Source organism: Copidosoma floridanum, unplaced genomic scaffold (assembly GCF_036245765.1).
Source record: "Copidosoma floridanum isolate Cflo_tuat_1 unplaced genomic scaffold, Cflo_Japanese_pri ptg000024l, whole genome shotgun sequence".
Classification (NCBI taxonomy): Eukaryota; Metazoa; Arthropoda; class Insecta; order Hymenoptera; family Encyrtidae; genus Copidosoma; species Copidosoma floridanum.
Genome location: NW_028321901.1, coordinates 5,955,103 through 5,967,688, shown reverse-complemented (window position 1 = coordinate 5,967,688; position 12,586 = coordinate 5,955,103). Strand labels below are relative to the sequence as shown.

At 31.2% G+C, this 12,586-nt stretch overlaps 1 protein-coding gene and 1 pseudogene across 3 annotated transcripts in view; both read right to left on the bottom strand.

The window, feature by feature from the left end:
- Window positions 1–12,586, bottom strand: part of LOC106645178 (jumeau) — a 188,531-nt gene that overhangs the window by 57,343 nt on the left and 118,602 nt on the right. The gene's annotated exons all lie outside the window — the stretch shown is intronic.
- LOC149374005 (uncharacterized) lies at window positions 4,127–5,181 on the bottom strand (annotated as a pseudogene).

Genomic DNA, 12,586 nt, shown 5'->3' with positions numbered 1-12,586 from the left:
TGAGATGTTCATATACTTTATTAATTTTCCAAAGTTATCACGTTTGTTTAGTCACATCCAAGCTGTACGCTGCGTTTGATAGGTTTATAGTATTTTTTAAACTATTTTTATCAAACTAAAGTTTTTGTTCGTTTTAAACATGAAAAGCTAAATATACAACTGTATGGCTTCTGGCACAAATTCAAAATACTTGTAGTTCCCAAGCTGATTTTATAAGACCCACGTAGCTAGCATCAAGATAACTACTTATATAATTAAATGTTTCTGTTTCTTCGGGATTTGATTTTTAAATTTTAATGTATGCACTGTCACTACCTCTATGAATATTGTCATAAATATATTACATGCTTTGGATAGATAAGCAATTGGTAGTATTAATACACCGTTTATATTTCATCAATAAAAATGTATTAGAAGGTGCAAACATCAAATTATCAACTGTAATTTTATCTTTTGTGTAAGTTTTATAAATATGTTTATCACATATGCTACTTGTTCTTTTATATCGCAGATAAATGTTTGTTTGAAATGTGTTTTAAAATGTTGTACGTTTGTAAAAGAATTTGCAAAATTTTGTGTATACTTTTGATTACAACAAATCGTACGAGGAGAGGGTTTTGTATGAGGACCGTGGAGCGTGTGTTTAATGACTAATTTTGTGAGTATCGTATTGTCAGAAAAAATTTCAGCAAAAGTAAGTGTATCGATTTGCTCAGGCATAATATTTTTTTTAACAGCAAGAAGAGTTCTTGAAACGAGTGCATAATGTAGATCACATTTCTGAAATTCAATTGTTTGGACTAGTACGCATAAAAGACGTCTGCAAACGTGACTAAACTAAAGTGATATTTAATATATCATTAGGTAACATTTTTTTTTTTAATTTAGATAAAACTTACTTAAAATTTTTTTTATTTGTCATAACGTCATAACATGTTACTATTCATGATCTTGATATTCTTTTCGTAATAGTATAAGGAGTACTCTACGATAATTTTTTTTTCCAACATTTAATGATACACTTAGTATGCAGGATTCTTTTTCTCTCATTAACAATTTAATAAGTGGTGAACAGTTTTTTAATAAACCTGCCACCTCAAACTTCATATACATGATTTTAATTTTTCAACTTCTATAAGACTACTACAATTTCATTGTACTCTACTTAAAATGAAGATAAATATAAGACTTCCTTTTGAACAGGTATACATGTAATAGCAGAATAAATGTTTATTAAATAACTTAACTGGTTCTGTAAGTCGACTTATAAAAATGAGCCTCCTTAATAGGGCAATTTTTCTACGGATAGCATTATTGCATAATTAAGTGTTATTTAAATTTTTATATGTTTTAGTATCATATCACACAAAAACAAATAAAAATAAATTTTTCACACAGTTTATACCTTATATTACCAAAAGAAGCTATGCCTACAAAAAACTGTTGTTAATAATAATATTAGCAATTGCACTAAATTTCATCAAAATCGGTTTTAAACTTTTCGACTAGCTGACGATTTTTTTTTTTTTGTTCCCATTAGTTTCAAAATGTCCCAACACTTATACAAAACAGTGATACCTTTTATACCAAGCCAGAAAATTTAAAAAACAATTAAAATTTGGTATCCCATTAAAATTTTTTAAAAATATTGATTTTGACCAATTTTATGATGATTTTGTAGTGACACTACTTTTAGATACTTGTATGGAACTATATAACTTGTATTTAAACGTCTTGCACATTGGCTTTTGTTCTGTTGAAAAGCTGGTTTTTTTATGAATTAAAAAAAAAGTCTTGCTCAGGAGCCAAAACAAGTTTTTTCTTCTTAAAATTCCTTATTTGTTGATTGTGAACCGATCCAGCTCAAACTTGCACATGTTGTTCAATACTGATATTTTTGTTAAAAAAATAGTAGTGATCTGTATGCAGCCAGATAAGCAATAATAACCTTTGATTAATATCGTCAAGCTACCTTAAATTGATTCCACAAGGATTCTTTTAACGAGCAGAGGAAGCTGAGAAAATAATATTTTAGCAATCATCGAAGATTTAAAACCAGTTGCCATCTCTTTTTCAAGCTCCGCTCAGAGAGCCACCACCACCGCAGTGGCTATTCCCCCTTCACTGAAACTGGCGCACGCCGCGAATACAGTAGTGATTGTTTTACCCGGATTTTATTATTATCCAGCTGCATACAGATCGCTACTAATTTTTTTAAAAATGAAAATATAAGTATTGAACAACAACATGAGCAAGTCTTAGCCAGATCAGTTAATAATTAACGGCTTTGGAATTTTAAGAAAAAAAAATTATGTCAGCTTCTGAGCATGCTGGAACACTTTTTTTCAATTCATAAAAAAATAACACCTTTTTACAGTACAAAAGCGAATCCTCAAGACGTTAAGTAAAAAAAGATAAATAGTTTTCTACGTAAGTCCAAAAGTAGTGTCGCTACAAAATCGACATCAAATCGGTCGAAATCAATATTTTTTTGAAATTATAACGGGATACAAAACTTTGATAGTTTGTTGAATTTTCTGGCTTAGTATGAAAGTTATTACTGTTTTGTACAAGTTTTGGGACATTTTCAACTAATGAAAAAAAAAGGAAAAAAAATCCTCAATTACTCGAAAAGTTCAAAACCAATTTTGATGAAATTTGGTGCTATTGATATTATTATTATTATTATCAACAATTCTAGCAAACCTCAAGCTTATAGGTATTATTGTTCTTGAAATATTAAATATGTAAAAAAGCACATTCTTTAACTTTGAACGTTATTTACCGTTAAACAAAAGTGCTAAGCAACCTCTACCTAGGGTTACTTTTAAGATAATTAAGTAAGAAACAAAAATCTCCTTAGGTACGTATTACAAAAAATGCAGGGGGAAGGTGATGTAAGCAAAACGTGAAAAAATTCACTTTTTTCAACAAACTGTTAAATTAAAAAAGAAACACAACTTTTACAGAGTGCAGGTAACGACAATCGTATTCTACGGCAAAAAATGCTTGAGAATCAATCAAAACATTGCCCTCATCCGGCAAATGCAGGCCAAAATCCCCGGCGTCTGGTCTATTTTAATAAACTTCGCTACATGTATTTTATACATTGTGAAAATTTTATAGGCAATCCAACTAGCATGATTTCAAAACTTAATATAGGTTATGGAACCTTACATCTTACAACAGCTACACTCTCAGTTTCTCCATACATTGCAGAAGACTATTATAAAATGATATTAGGTTGTAAAATTTACTTTCTAATAAAAAAATTCAATTCCGTATTTAGTTTATTCTTTAAGTCCTTCGAACGTTTATAATATTGTTAGATTTTGTGATTTAACAAGAGAGGAGAAAACACTTTACATGAATCAAGTTTGTGTAGATCTGTATGGTGCTTTAGAATAGAATTTAAAAACTCTTGGTCAGCACGATGATGTTTGGAAAATGGAGAGAAAAAAGAGGATCACAGCAAGCTCTGCATATCAATTTATCAGCCAGCCAGTCTTACCATGGTTTGGATAAAGTTCTGATGGTGTTGTTAAAAATAAAAATATGATTGAATATAATGCCCTATTTTGAAAAAAACCAAAACTTCCAGTGAATAATACTCTTTGTTAGGTTGGCTAACAAATAAAAATAGTAGTTGGCACTTAAAACAAAAGCATTCCTACTACTGCCAGGTACAACTTGGAATGTTTATAACAAATATCCCACTCTGTCACTTCAAAATTTACTTATCTTTTGATATTTTATGCTCTATTAACCATGTTCCATTTAATAAAAATTGACTGAAAACTACGTGCTAAAATTGAAATATGTTTATTTTAGATATGTACCAAGAAACTTAGTTGCTTTAGACTGGAAACTTAAAAAGGAGAAAAAAAAATTATTACTTAAATTAAAATGTTAAAAATGAGATCACATGTTCAATTAAAAACTATTTAGTCTCTTGCTGTGTAAATACTAACAATTTGTGATAAAACTGTGATACGGCAAAAAGAAGTACAAACGGTAAAAGTTTAAAATTTGTTTATTGGAATTCATATTATCACAATAATTTGGCGATAATGCTTTACAGCTATTATTTTGTTGCCTTTTTCAATTAAGTACTGCTAACATTTAACTAAAACTTGTGATCAGCCAACAATGGTTTTTTTAGATTGACTATAGCTAAAATGACTGTAAAAACGTGATCTATATAAGGAACAAGAGTCCATAGAATTTTGTTTTTCATTATTTGTAACATTTTTAAGTGTTGAATAGTTCTTTCTACATGGACTCATGCTTTGGCAATGTTATTTGTTAAAATAATGTCACTTCCACTTAACTGTTTATTTTTTCGTAATTTTGCAGGCATTATCAATGGAATGTTACTTTGTAAGCATGTCAACTCATTGTACAACCCTTTGTCAACCATAAGGACGTCTTTAGTAGGTACTAATTTTTTGAGGATAACTGATTATTTAAATACACTATGCTCTTTCTCCATACACTTCCCTTAAGAATACCACAGCTCCACAAAGAGCTATCACGATTAATAATTTTACAGTCTCACAGCCATTGAAGTGAGAGTACAATCTGAGTCTGTATTTTAAACAGTGGGTTTTCTCAACTTGGATTTCTGTACAGTCTAAGATACAATCAGTAAATCGAAATTTTTTAAAACATCGTGGCATGCTCTGTAATATTTCAGATTTTGATGGCCAATGTATAAAACTTTTTTACAGTTGTAAAAAAAGATGAAGCATGTAAAAGAAATTATTGGAGCAGGTCTGTCTGCTTAATTCAAAGAGAGTACCAAGACACTGAAAGGACAAACTTCAAAGTAACTTGGTTAGGCACCATTTAACTCTTTCTTTGATAAAAATAACAAAAAATGATTTATTTGTATATTGTTGTTTCTCACAGTTATCAATCACATTTACTAGACTTCGCAGTAAGCTGTTCAAAACTCCTGTAAAAGCAATCAACTCTTTTTTTCAATTTTTATTAAAGCAATAAGAGTTATTTCTCTTGTTTGACATGCTACAGTGGCTGATGAGATACGATTATCAGACAAGACTTGAGGAATAATATTATTTATTACCACGTATTCTCTACAAGCGTCCTCTTTTTCTTTTCCAACACTTGCATTAGAGCAGTCTTGGCACGAATCTTGAAGCGTTTTTACCAGGTCATTGCTTTGTTCTGGATACTGGACTTCAATTTCTTCTGGTTCTGTCAACTCGTTATTGTCTGTAACGTTTTACTCAATTTTCTCTTCATAGATTCAATTTTTTGTACCACGAGACTATACAGATCTAAACAGAAAGTTAAATAATATTTGCATACAATTTTTACATTCAGAAACAAATTCATAGCTGTGTAAATCATGTAAAACGTACTTTTTTTCTGTATATTTACGAAAAATACTTAGCTTTAACTTCTTTTCAACACCACCTACGTTTTTGAACAGTACCGCTGTTTTTTTCAGTAATTTTTTCTTAGTGTCTATAATACTTTAAAAAAATATACATTGCAAGTAAATACAAAAAAATCATATTTACAGAATACACTTACGTAAAAAGTGATCTCCAGGTTTACAGTGGTTACTGTAAATTACAACTTTTTTGACAGATGAGGTTGATATACATGCTGGCAACCACTTTTGACGAATCAGCATATTTCGAGGTAGTTTGTGAATAGTAATATCCTTCTTGGTTGGTGTTTACCAAAATTATGTAAAAATTAACACTGCACATGAATATATAAACACGTTTTTAGCAATTGTTTATTTTAAAAATGTAATAAACATAATTAAATTTTGATAAAATTTACTTTCCAAACAATTTAAAATACGAAGACATCCCACTAAATAGATATCAAATCGGGGGTGGATCGTGCTATACGTTTGAATACGTGATTGCAGCCCACTAGGGTTCCATTTCAACCCACCACGGCAGCGTTACGAGTAGGTTAACATGACGAATTTAAAATTTCTATTAGAAAATGTATATAAACATTATTATTATTTGACTGATTAACCCTTTTTTACGTTGCGTTATCTATGCTCTAATGGGTTTTAGTTTTTCCATTTTTTAAAAGTATTTTATTATTTAGGAAACTCGTAAACTTATTAGGAGATATACATATATCCTTCTATAATATATAGTTATCTCGGTGGGGCATTTCACACAACCCTCTTCCAGAACCTCATTCGACCACCTCCACCCCTCACAAAATAAGGTAAAAACCCGTCATTTTCTCTTTTTTTTGACACATTGCAGTTTTTTCCAAACCCCCACAGCCCCCCGCAGCCTCCTTAACCCTCCACGCATTTTTCCGTGACCACCACCCTCCACACTACTTTTGGGATACCTAAAAGGGATCATACAGTCTTTCTCAGACCTTCATGTGTACGTGTCGTATATAGATTAATTTATTATTTTTAATCTGCTTTATTATTAAATTACTTTTAAACAAAACTATCTTATTGATATGATTTATCACATCGTTAAGAAGATATTCAAAGTCATAATTGGTTTATAGGAGATCATTGCGCAAAGCGCCGTTATGATTATATATTAAATTATAAAGTTATCTGTTATATCATGTAGTTAACTGTGTGGGGCATTCCAAGTAACGTTTCACCATATAAAACCATTTATATTGGTAGTTAAAAGATTATTCATTTATTAATGTTGTTAAGACCGAACTTCTATAAGTGAAGGGCGGAGCTTGTAGATTCGTTCTACCAACAAATAAATATAATTTTTGTTCGTTAGAAACCAGCCATCAGCCTAAAGGCCTTGTTTGCTTTTACTTACAGTATACTTTTCTTTAAAATCGCTGACTCAGCATTGTAGTGTTGGGTTTTACTGAGCGATATGTATGGAGTGGTGCGCGTTGACAAATTATGTTTACAAATAGCATAAATAATTAAGTTTTGTATTCACTTTTACAATGATATACAATTTGTAGTATCCTTAACTTAACTTACTTCTATGATCGTGGGTTAGCCACTGCTTGCACGCAAGCAGTCGCAAGATCTTACAAGGTTGACAGGAACGATGTTCTTAATCCCTACACGAGAGCACTCGTGGCGATAAGAATAATTAGGCTTCTGCTTTTAACGTCGGAACCCAAGTCGACGGTACTTTTTCTCTTGTTCCTCCTTGATTCACTTTTTAGGCGAGTTTACAGTGGCCTGGTTTGCTCGAGCTTTTCTCACACAGCTTAGTCACCAAACTAAGTTTTATATTTGCTTGAAATGCACGCTTTTAACACGTAGCCTTATCACCGAACTGAGTCTTACATTCGCTTGAAAGACGTAACAGAACTCACTCTCCAACCTTTATAGTTACTTTGGAGCACTTAATGAAAGAGAAAAGGCGAATATCGTTTTATGCGAGGAGTTTTACACTCTTGCAGTTAAGGAGGACGCGTCGAGTTGGGGATTCAAACGACCAATCAGAGCTTAACCCAATTACCCTCGACTGACACGAGCACAGTCGTGGTGCAATAATTTTACAGTAATTGATGGTTAAAACTGCTGATCTGTTGGATTTTACATCAACTCCAAGTTGCTGTCGCAATTGTGTATGATATTTCTTGTGTACATCCGCAGTTCAGAATGTTAAAGTTGTTGATTAATCACATTATTCGTTGTACTTGTGCGAGTTGATTTTGTAAGATGAGCGTTGTATAAGATTGTTTAAGGTTGCACGCGTAGTTCGAGTTTTGCGACGGTAGCTTCTTTCAAAAGGAGTTGTACGTCACGCGATTGTAGAAGCAGGTATACCACTTGATGGTTCGAGATCGCTTAGCTTTTGCTTTTTATAATTTAATAAATAAACTCTGTGTTTTAAAGTAATAAGTATTAAGTATATGACATGGAATGTCACACTGTTTTACTCAAAAACTTTTAAAGGAAATATAATTTAATACATCACAAAAATAATGTGTTATATGTATATATATGTTTTTGTACTGTAGAAATAATTATATGTAAAAGATGTTAACCAATAAGAAAATTTTTTTTTTTTACAATTAACTTTTTATCTGTTTTTTCACTTCGCTCAGATGGCCAATAGATGGACTTTATACATACGAATATTTATTAACCATTCAACTTACGTAACTTTAAGTAAGATTAAAAACCAATTCATATCAATCGTATTTAAATTTATTAGTAAGTATAAAGTTTCTAGTGTGCTAACTTTTTTTTTGTTAGCATTTATGATTAAGTATGTGTAGAGTATTAATTTGTATGTGTATGTATTATGTTATTTTGTACATGCGTTAACAAAACCAATACATGTAAAAATTAAAATAACGTTAATTTTATCATTAAAACGTACCATGGATGTTACGCATTAAGATGACTTATTTAAGGAGTCAACTTTTAAAGCCCTATTCAATCACGAAGACTTACGTCTATTTCTATTCTGATTTAAATCTATGTTAAAACTGGTACAATAGATGAACATAATATACATTTATATGATGTATTATTAAGTAATAAATTTTGTCTATATATATGGGTGATTCTTTTACGAATCGAATGAATTTTGACCTTCACCTCCCTAATTCGGCTGAAAATTTTTTTTCAGTTTCTATATAAAAAAATAAGAGTTATATGTCCCAGGAATTTTTTTTTTATCGCCTACTTTTGATTTTATAAGTTACAAAAAATTTCATAATAGTGGTTGAAGACTCATTTTAAGCAATGTATAGCTCCGAATCCTTAAAAGCTACAAAATTTTCACTAACGCCACTTTCGTAGTTAATGAGTTGAATTTAAGGAAAAAAAATTAAGAAATAAAAAATTACCAACGAATTAATATTGTTGTTAACAATTCAATTGTTTTAATCGCTTTTTAACAATTTCCCCCAAATTGAATCAAGTTTTTATTATAACCATCGTATTCTGCGTCAAATTTTGCAAATATAGAGACTTTTCATTGTTATTGTTAAAATAATAATTTTTGTAGCGCGTAATGGGGGAGAATCACGTCAACTGTCCCAGCACCGGTGGTGGACGGCCCGCGCGAGCGTCAAACACGACGTTTCCAACTCGTTGTTTCGGTGTCAAAACTTTGATAAAAAATTATCTAAAAACATTTTCTTATGTATTTTTTCCTAAGATTTCCAGTGGTGGCATCAGTTTTTCGAAAATTTTTTCCCATAACCTCGAAAAATGCACTTGTTGGAAAAACACGTTTTATCTCCATGATCTTCAACTTTGAAATTTTTTTGATAGTCTAGATCGAAAGATGAGACATTTTTACGTAGATATCGACAATAAATAAAGAGGGGTTTTTCATTTTTATAACGTATTTAAACGACGAACGAGACGATGCGAGCCGCGGCGGCTGAGCCACGCGCGGCAGCAGCGCGACCGCCGTGTGTCTGTTTGGCTATATAATATATAATGTAGTAGTGGCGATGTAAACAACAAATAGTTAACCAGGGTTAACAATGGATAAATAATAAATGTTTTGATAAAATTTATTCATATATACAACAATTTCATAATAAAGAAATAAATAATGATTAATATTGATTAAACATTAGATATTTACATAAATGAAGTAAAAAATAAAAACAAATTTGTTTTACTTCGTTCTTTTTTTTTCTTTAGGCATGGTAATCGAAGTGACACTTGTTTTACGTTCTTTCAGTTTCGGAAAAATTTTATACTGGTTACTCAAAGAAGTTTTCTTTAACATTAATTTATTATCCTTAATGGGGATGATTCTCTCTCGCTTATCGTTAGATGATGCAAATTTCTCCTTAATTTGCTCCAATACTGCGATGCTTGCTTCGGCCAGGCCACGCGCGGCAGCAGCGCGCCATCTGCTACCGTCTCTCTGACAGGATGTAAACAAATACACCTAACCGTGACGTTTTGCACTTCGCAAGAAGTTTCGATTGATTAATTAAATATTAGTATTTATTATTTTTATGACTTGAGGTTGTACTATCGTAAGTCGAAGTTTTCGTAGGTTTTATTATTATTTTTAATTCCTAATGTTATTCTTTTTAACTTTTTTACGTAGGTTATGTGATTGCAATAGAGAATCAAAGTAAGCTTTATATTTACGCATTCATCAGTATATTTCAGAAGGGATTTGGTTTTTTATAACTCGCTTTCAATTTCAAGTACTCAAGATGGTGAAATGTTGCAATCCATTGAATATAGATAACCATAACGTCAAGAAGAGTTTGATTACATTTCCACAATCTTTGAAAGAAATATTCCCGCTTGTTCAAAATAATGCTTTGATATGTCCAACGTGCAAGGTAGAAGCCTGTAAGTATAAATCTGTAAAAAGTATTCAAGATGAGAAGAATCGTAAAGCAAGCATCGCAGTATTGGAGCAAATTAAGGAGAAATTTGCATCATCTAACGATAAGCGAGAGAGAATCATCTCCATTAAGTATAATGAATTAATGTTGAAGAAAACTTCTTTGAGTAACCAGTATGAAATTTTTCCGAAACTGAAAGAACGTAAAACAAGTGTCGCTTCGATTACCATGCCTAAAGAAAAAAAAAGAACGAAGTAAAACAAATTTGTTTTTATTTTTTACTTTATTTATGTAAATATCTAATATTTAATCAATATTAATCATTATTTATTTCTTTATTATGAAATTGTTGTATACATGAATAAATTTTATCAAAACATTTATTATTTATCCATTGTTAACCCTGGTTAACTATTTGTTGTTTACATCGCCACTACTACATTATATATTATATAGCGAAACAGACACACGGCGGACGCGCTGCTGCCGCGCGTGGCCCAGCCGCCGCAGCTCGCATCGTCTCATTCGTCGTTTAAATACGTTATAAAAACGAAAACCTCCTTTTTTTTTATTGTCGATATCTACGTAAAAATGTATCATCTTTCGATCTAGACTATCAAAAAAATTCCAAAAGTTGAAGATCATAGAGATAAAACGTGTTTTTCAAACAAGTGCATTTTTCGAGGTTATGGGAGAAAATTTTCGAAAAACTAATGCCACCACTGGAAAGCTGAGGAAAAAATACAGAAGAACATGTTTTTAGATAATTTTTTATCAAAGTTTTGACACCGAAACGACGAGTTAAAAACGTCGTGTTTGACGCCAGCGCGGGCCGACCAATGGTGAAAAAAACTGTTTTTTGAGTATAAAATGATATCTGTACCTCGTATCAAAAATAGTTGAACGTGAAAGTTGTAGATAATTGAAAGTTCTACAACTTTCGTATTTATTATTTGTCATTATAACCTCAAAATTTTGTATTATCATGTGAAAAAGCGAGAAATTACCATTCTGTCATTTATTAAGAGTAATTTTTTACTACTAAAACAGAGATGAGCAATAATAACTAAATAAATTATATTTTATTGAATTAATAAGAACGTGTAATAAAAAACCAAGTAAACATTATGATTGCTTAATATTTATTTATAGATGTAACAAAATTTTCAGGTACAAGTAAGACTTTTTTTACAGTTTCGAAACAAAATTATGTCACTTAAAAATTCTCACAATATTTGTTTTTTTGTGCAAAGAAAACAGCCTCGCTTTTAATTCTTGACAAAATAGTGGAACCATGCTATGATATTTTAGCGTTCCTTCGTTGTTGCTCTCAAAAATCTCTCTGACACTAATTTTCTTTCTTCTCCGTAACCATCATTTGATGAAAAACGACATGTAATATTCGGCAGTAATTCTATGGCCCAATCGGAAAGTTTTCGCAGCATTTGAATGGAATTGTTAATTTCCTAAAGACTTGCTCTGTTAGCTAGTCGTTTTACAGTCCCGCCTATTCCGTCGCGTGGCCCTTTTCGATTTTAAGTGGGGAAAAAATGCCTCTCGGCTGTGGTAAGTGGTAAGTGAGATTAATGAAGTTCTTTTTATTTTTATACTGTCCACAACTGTCAGACATGTATATCATTTTATTAACACACAATAAAATTATTTTTTTAAATTCAATCAACTGCTTTTGATATAGATGTACGGCAATAGGGTCGTTATGTAGGCATTCAGAAATGCAAACAAAACTTGAAATTTTTAATTCATCGAAGTCATTTCTATAGTAAATTAATAATGGGTGTACGCTTGCCTGATCGTTATTCCAATGTATACCCTAAACCGAATTTTGAATCATGAAAGCATAATTTTGTGAGAAGTCGCAAATGACGATACACTCGCTTTTTCTCAGTTTATTTTTCATCTCATTTAAAAAATCCCTTTGTTTGTTAACCAAAAATGAATGAATCAATAGTTTTTGCAAACCTTTACTATACTTCTATTAAAATTCATCAACTGGAGGTATTAGGGTCTGAAATATGGTTCTTTTAACCGTAACCCATTGTTTGTAGGTAACAATTTCAATACATTTTTTTCAAAAATTTCCGTCAGTTGCTCCATAACATTCGTCAAGCCTGGGCACTTCTTACAAGAATTCATGTAACAATCAGTCGTTTCGTTTTTGCATACCATATGATTCAAAAAATTCTTATAATTGATCAAAGGCAGCTCAGAATCGGAAGTAAATGATTTAAAATTGGCACTACTTACTAATGAACGAACATCTTTATGTATAGGG